We start from the raw sequence: 7,955 nt of genomic DNA on the forward strand, positions 1-7,955 counted from the left end.
AAGACGTCGTAATGGGGTGCGGAGTTTGGATGGTGTTCTCCGTTGCTTCGTATGTCTTTGATCGTAATAATTTTAGGGGGGCTGACAGAAAATATGGGGGGCTGAAGCCCCACTAAATAGGGTCTAGCGACGCCCGTGGGCTATATGTATATTTGGGAGTGAAGGTGACTTTTAAGACATGAACACTAAATTGAACTACACTGCTGTCAGCAGCTGTATAATTACTATTTTTGTAACTTTGGTGCTTCTTGCTGGGTAGTCCACGTTTCCAGCTGTTCTTTTTCTGTAAATGTAAATCAAAAGGAAATAATTACATACTGTAATTAAAATATTTTAAAAAGTATTAACATCTTTTTTTTTTTTTACATGTTTCTCCGTCTCAATGCTGTTCTTTTTGGAATTGCATATCTAGGTTTACTTAAGTACTGTTTATAAGATTGTAAACTCATCACCCAAATCTCTTCATTTGCCAAAATGTATGCAGTGTGCTTGCAGTTTCAGAAGAAAAAAACTGTAACTGATGGGATATGTAGTACTTTATACTTTGGTGTTCTATGCGATAACATCCTGTTGGTTTTATTAAGAACACCAAGTACCAGAATGCAGAGCGGGACTGTTTTTTGTGCAGTGACCTGTTGCGGGAAAATAACGCGCAGAACAAATGGACGAGAAGGTGAAGGTAGTATGGCGGTGATGCATACGTTGGTGAAGTGGGACGACAAAGACTCTTACACCGTGATTCCAACTGCTTGGATTCACAATTTTGATTTATTCAGCATTGCTGATGATGACGAAGAGACTACTCGAAACTTCAGAGCAGAGTGGAGAGACATGAACAAACCTCCAAAAGGTGGATGGCCTGTCCATGAAGCACAGATCATTATGACTATTAAGTATGTTTTTTTTTCAAGTCTTTACACGGTATTTGATTTTATATGCATATAAAATGGTGCTGAGGGTGCTAAAAACTCATCACACTTGATTATTTACTGTGTGCCCCAAACCCACAAAATAAATTAAACCAGATTTAATTTAACTTCAGTTTTGATTCAGTGTTGGCTGTCCATCTTAATTTGTATGGTCAAAGTGCAGTAGTTTTATGACAAATAAATATAATCCCCAAATATGTGTGGACATAATGCAGGGTTTTATGTAGTTTATTTTTATTTTAGGAAAATAAGTGAACTAAGAAGAAAACTTAATGACCTAACAAAAATGCCCTCTCCTAAAAAGAGAGTACTTAAACCAAACAAAAAGCTTCAAATTTCAGATGATAGTGACCTTGATGAATTGCAGTTACCGGTGAGATATAATGTACTTCAAATATTAAATAAATGTTTTGCAGTATTTTTTTTTTTATCATTTTCATATATATACACCCAACAGCCATAACATTATGACCACCGACAGGTGAAGTGGATAAGCAAAACGTTAAGCAGCTCGAAAAAGGAAAACGCAAGACTTGAAAATGAAAACAAATGTCTTCGAAATCGTATGGTTGATGGTAATTTTTTTTGTTTATAACAAATAATTCCATACCTTGATAAATGTTAGTCTTCATGTGTGATTTTCCTGAGTAAAGTATTATAGTTAATCATACTGAACCACAATACAGACTCTTAATGTGCAGTGTCTAATAATTTATTTAGTAAACAGTATTATTAAACTACGTTTTTCAACATAACTTGTGAAAATCCTCTACATTAATGACTATGTGTATTACATTAGACCTGGTAATTCTTGTATTTTTCTCTTTTTCTATTTTATTTGTAGCTAATGTTAATGGCCCACAAAATGGTCTGTTTGCCAATAACATAGACCAAGTCTCTCAATTATAACTGCAGGCATTGATGGTTTTGTTTTCACTTTGTATTAAATATATTACTAAAAATGATTATCATTTAACACTAAGGTTTCTTTCCCCAGAGATTCCAGACATTTTGGAAAATCTGAATTTTTGTTTCACAAAAGCCACATTTATCAGCGATGAAGCCAAAAAGTGTCACCTTCAAGTGGTTCTGACACCCCCACACCAAATTCTCTGACAAAGAAGCACCAAAAACAGGTCTAAACACTCTTGGTCTAAAATATTACAAAGACAAGGTAAAAATATATATATTTAAAAAATGTATTAGTTATAAACAATCTAATGTTGCTACATTATCAGTTATATTCATATTCATAGTTGATAATAAGAATGTTATTGAGTCACAGATTCACTGACTTTATTTTGTCTGTAAATTAATAAACTTAGAATTGAGACATACTGTGGGTTTTTATAACAAATTTCTGTAACAAAATCACAGGCTTACTGATAATGTCTGAGTATTCCACTTAACATAATATAAGAATAGTTTGGGGTTAAACTTTTTTATTTACCATTGTCTTTTAGGTGGAAATATTCCCAGGCACTGGAGCTTATATTGACAAACTGTCCTGGATCCTTGCAGAGAGGTGCAGCACGAATACATCATATGTAAGAACCCTGACGGTTGCTGTCTTTGACATTCCAACATTACTAAAGAGCAATCTTTGTGGTGGTGGCAGCAAGAGAGATCCAACTTCGGAGAAAAAGACACCTCTGGATCGCTTAAAGGTGGAAGCCATGTATATGGTATATAAATGCTGTTGTACAAAATGTCTAACTCTCCTTTTTAACTGTATATAACGAAAAGGGTTAGCATTTCCAATGTTCCTTTTGCCTTTGTTTTAGTTTCAGACACTAGAGTTAATTTATTAATAAATAATAATACCTTACATGTAGCAGCTGGAAAGATCCCAAAGTGCTTTACTGACTCACTTCAACCACCACTCAAGTGAAGCACCCTCTGGGGTGCAGTGATTTTGTACCAGCAGATTACTACACAGCAATTAAGGTGGAGTCATAAGAAATTTGTTATACCTGATTCAGGAAAGCCTGATTTGGATTTACCTTGTAAATCACCTTGGATTAATGCTTCAGACATAAGAATACATAATAATAATAATAATAATAATAATAATAATAATAATAATAAATAGTGCAATGGGATCTTTGACAATATAAACTTTCATGTCTCATGTAAATTTGACTTTTGAGCAAATACTTCACATTTCAGTCCAGTTGTGCCACATCAGTGCAATGCTTAAGCAAGGTATTAATGGAGAAAAGGCTGCCTTTGCATAGCTGCTTCCCCAAGTACAGATTTTACTATGAACTGTAGTGCAAGACAAGTTTAAGTGCATACACCAAAACATCTAAATACACCCACACACAAAATTTTTGTTGATTTACTTTGGCAATATGTAACTTCTCAAAGATATGTGATACGTTTTTTTAAAATATTTTTATATATCTATGTGCAAGTCTTTAAATCTCTGTGAAAAATGTTTTTTAGCGGCTACCTTGAAAAAGTTTCCCTATACCCCAACGAGTGTAATTGGTGGTGCAAATAACAGCAAGATAAATGAACTACGATAGAATTAAACCAGAGTGAAGATTTGAAGAACCAGATCTGTATTTTTTGTTTTGTTTTCAACAGGGTTGGGGTCAATTCCAATTCAATCTTTAAGTCCCTTTTCAATTCAATTCCAATAAAGCCTATTCTTTGAATGCAAAAATAATTTGGAATTTGGAATTGATTTGAAGGAGGAATTGGAATTAAAAAACAGGAATTGACCCCAACCATGGTTTTCAGTGAGTGTTGATAGGTCAGGGCTTCTGTAAAAACTTGTTTTGTTTGTTTGTTTTTTAAGACAAGCAATTTTTTGGCTGTTATCTTTTTGGGTATTGTTTAAAAAATAAGTTGTAATACTTTTGCATACCACAGTATTTCAAAGTTATATTACAAAAACTGCATAGGACCATTGTGCTTCTTGTCTGTCCTTCTTTAGGTAACCCCCTTTGGGGGGAGGGGGGGATAAGAGTAAAGGTAATGTAAATGTTACTTATTTTTGAATACATGTTGAAAATAAACAAACATTTTGTGTATACACCTTGAGTTATCTTTTCTATGGAGGACAAATACCTGGAATTATATTTATATGAAGTGTCAGTGTAGCATTATATTTTCTAGTTACAGTGTGTGGTATGTAAACCTTTGATGACAACTATATTTATAACTTATACAAAAGCATATTTAAAGCATAACAATCATTAAATATATATATAAAATATATAAAAAACATCTTGAATAACTTATAAAATAAATCATATTCAAAGTATAAGAAACACATATTTAAAGTATAAAACAGGCATATTAAAGTGTTAAAAAAGCATATTTAAAGCATACAAAATAATTAAGATTATATAAAAAATAAATTATATTTAAATGATTAAAAAAAGCATATTTAAACTTTATAAACACACATTTGCAGTACAAATAACATACATGGGGAGAAATGTAAGTTACATATACAAACACATAAAATCCTTATGCCAATTATGTGCCAAAACCACATTTATGAACATATATAAATACACATACAAAAGTAACATAAAAAAATAACAGGCATATAAGTTGAACATATATTGCTTTTAATATATGTGAAATATATGTTCTTTCCGTATGGGAAATTACACTAAGAACCAAGCAGTGCAAATAAACAACTGTGAAAAAAGTGGGTAATTAAAATTAAAAAAATAAAATTTGTATGCAGATGCACTGATGTTTGTTTTAGATAATTCAATTGTTATTTGAACAGTATTATACAAAAAAAAGTAATACCTATATTTCTTAAAAGGATATGTATTACAGATGTAAATATTCATTCAAAAAGTTCTAATTTTAAATTTGAGGAAAAACTATATATTGCATTTGAGGAGTGTTGTTTACAAATAGCTGGGTTAATCTGCGAGACTTGTATCACTGGTTATTCATTTATCATTTTTATTTATTTATTTATTTATTTATTTATTTATTGGCAGATTCCCTTATCCAGGGCGACTTACAACATAAGTGCAATACAAAGTGCAAGAATACAGTTAAGTCAGGCATCAAACATTACAAATTCAAATTTACATTAAACAAACGATTCAAGATATAATACATTTTGCAACTTCCAATTTATTAAGTACAGTAAGTGCTGTCATACATCCTGTAAAGTAAAGCTAAGTGCCGTCAAGATGTAAGGTCACAGTCAAGGGTTTCGGGAAAGGGAGTAAGGAGGAAATCAATCAATAACACAAGAAGCATGATAAAATGCTATGAAGTGCTATCTAACGGGGATTAAAGGGACTAATAATAAATAAAGTACTGTCTGAAAAGATGTGTCTTGAGTAAAATACTGTTTAATAGGTAAGTATTTTATAATTACAGAAATAGAAACATTCAAAATTGTAATACTTTTGATTAAAATTTGTTAAAAGAGACAGCTCTAAAAACACCTAAAACTTTAAAAATCTTAATGTGATTAAAAAGGAACCAAAATACCAAATAACTCAAAACGTGCATTAAATCAATTTAAACAAATAAACTTGTGCATATGCACAAGTTTTTGCACTTTTTGGCAAACTGCCAAAAAAAAACAATTAAACAAAAGAGTCAAATGCATTGTAATTAACAAAATGCACCAGATACATAAAAAAAAACAATAAAATAAAAACAAAAACAAAACAAAACACATTTAATTAAAAAAAATTAAAAATCATTTATTAATTGGTAAAAGAATAAAAGATCTCAGACTCGGGCTCCAGCAGGGGGAGATGGCCGTCCCCGGAGGTGGGGTCCCATCACGGGATCCTAAGCTCCCCCAGATCTTCCCAGGCAACCCTTGTAGGGGCAGGTGTCAAACAGGGCCAGGCCCCTTCTGTACATGAACACTCGGGTGGGGAGACACCGACTCACGGCCATCCAGGAGACATCTTTCTGCGTGTTTGTGAGGCAAACGTGCACAGCGTTAGCCCAGATAAACCAGCAGGTTTCGGGAGGAAAATCTTGTATTCTGCTGGTATACCAGCGCGGCTTTGTGGAGGCCTACTTCGAGTGCATAGGCTCGGAGTGCCCTGTAGAATAGCGGGGGATCCCACGAGTGCAGCCTGGTGTTATCCATGGCACAGAGGCCGAGTGGTCTCAGGCTGCTGGCAACGTAAAAGCGGTTCATGAATCTCACTTTCTTGCCAGCAGCCTGGATGTTCTTAACCACATACCCCAGCCCCTGAGCTTTAATGACCCCCCTACCTCCATCCAGGGCGCCCTTCAACATCTGCACTCATTTCAGCCTCTCCATTTTACTCCCCCAGACAAACCGAAATATAATTCTATTAACCAATTTTGCGGTATGCGGTATGGGGGAAATATCATGCCGACATAGAGAAGTATCGGGAAGAGGATGGCCTTTGTGACCAGCACCTTTATGACCAGCCATCGTCAAGGTCCTTGTGCTCCAGCCGTGGATCTTCCTTTGGACCTTGGATAAGGCTTCCTCCCAGCTCCGGGTGCCTGTGTTGGCCCCGTCGATCGTGATCCCCAGAACCTTGATGGACGGCTTCACAGGGAACACGGTCGGCGGGCCCCTGCCGACAGGCCATGCCTGAGAGAGGTAGACCTTGCTCTTGGCCTTATTGACAGCAGCCCCTGTCGCCCTACAGAAGCCGTCCAGCAGTTCCTCAACCCTGGCCACGGATGCTGCGTCCGTGCAAACCACAGCCACGTCGTCCATATAGGCCAGGGCTTTCAGTTGCTCTCCACCGGAACCCGGGAGATGGAAATCTGTGACCCAGGCATCCCGGCAGATCGCCTGCATGAACGGCTCCAAATAACCCTGTCGAACCCCCGACCTGACCGTAAATGGTTTGGTCAGGTGGCGGTTCACGAGGACACTGCTGCTTAGGCTGCTGTAAATGATCTTAACCCACCTCCTCAGGCCAAGAGTGAGACCCATCCTCTCCATAACAAGCTGCAGGTATTCGTGGCCCACTCTGTCGAAGGCTTTCTCCTGGTCCAAGCTGATCAGGACCAGGGGAAGCCCTCTCTCATTCGAGTAGGCCACGACATCCCTGAGCAGCATGGCGTTGTCAGCCGCCGATCTCCCCCGGGCACCACAGACCTGGTCGGGACCCACGACTTGAGTCGGTGCACAGGAGGCTGACCGGCCGCCAATTCTTAAGATCCTTTGGATCTTCCTTCTTATGGAGAAGAGTAAGAATACTCTTCTCCATAGAAGGGGCCAGTCTACCCTCTCTGTACACTGACCCCAAGCCTGTTCCAGATCTTCTTGAAGCACCTCCCAAAAGATCCCATCGGGACCCGGTGTCCTTCCAGAGTTGAGACTCTTTATCACCTGGAAGAGTTCAGTGATGGTGATCTCTGGATCCTCCTCCGCCTCCTCGTCCCCCTCGTTGCGGGACTCCAACAGGGACAGAAAGTGATGGATCAGATTTTGATCCATCACCTTCTGGTCGTACAACTCCCTGTAGAAGTCCAGCACCACTGTCTAAACAGCCTCTCTGCCCTCCACCTCCTGCCCCGAGGAGTTGATCATGGAGGACATTGCAGGCCGCCTCTCCTTCGTTTTTTTGAAGAAGAAGCGGCTGCACTTCTCATCATCCTCCATGATGCGGAACCTGGAAAGGACCTTGATCTTCTCTTGTTCCTCCCGATAGAGGGCGGAGAGACTCAGTTTCACCCGGGCTACCTCCTCAGCCAGGTCGAAGCCTCTGAGCTGTAGAAGACTCAGGCGCTGGAGGCGGGCGTTCAAGGTGGGAATATCTCGCCCGCCTCTCGTGAGCTTTCCGTTTCCCTAGCTGAATGAAGTAGCCCTTGATTCTGCTCTTCACCATCTCCCACCACTCTATGGGAGAATCAAAAAGGTCCTTCAGGGTCCTCCACTCCTCGAGGCATCTGCTAAAGGTCTTTGAGCAGAGAGGTGTTGAGCTTCCAGACCCCAGGCCCCGACTCCCATGTGCTCGGGATGAGCACCTCTGTCATCAGGAGCCTGTGGTCTGAAAAGAAGACCACCTCTGAAGACATGGCGGT

At 38.4% G+C, this 7,955-nt stretch overlaps 1 long non-coding RNA gene across 1 annotated transcript; it reads left to right on the forward strand.

Annotated features, from left to right (window-relative positions):
- Window positions 1–625: 625 nt before the first annotated feature.
- On the forward strand, window positions 626–3,972 carry LOC136719084 (uncharacterized). Its single transcript, XR_010805356.1, has 4 exons — window positions 626–893; window positions 1,387–1,504; window positions 1,927–2,103; window positions 2,393–3,972. It is a non-coding gene; the product is annotated as an uncharacterized LOC136719084 (long non-coding RNA).
- The last annotated feature ends 3,983 nt before the right edge of the window (window positions 3,973–7,955 follow it).

The sequence above is a fragment of the Amia ocellicauda genome, chromosome 23 (genome assembly GCF_036373705.1).
Source record: "Amia ocellicauda isolate fAmiCal2 chromosome 23, fAmiCal2.hap1, whole genome shotgun sequence".
Classification (NCBI taxonomy): Eukaryota; Metazoa; Chordata; class Actinopteri; order Amiiformes; family Amiidae; genus Amia; species Amia ocellicauda.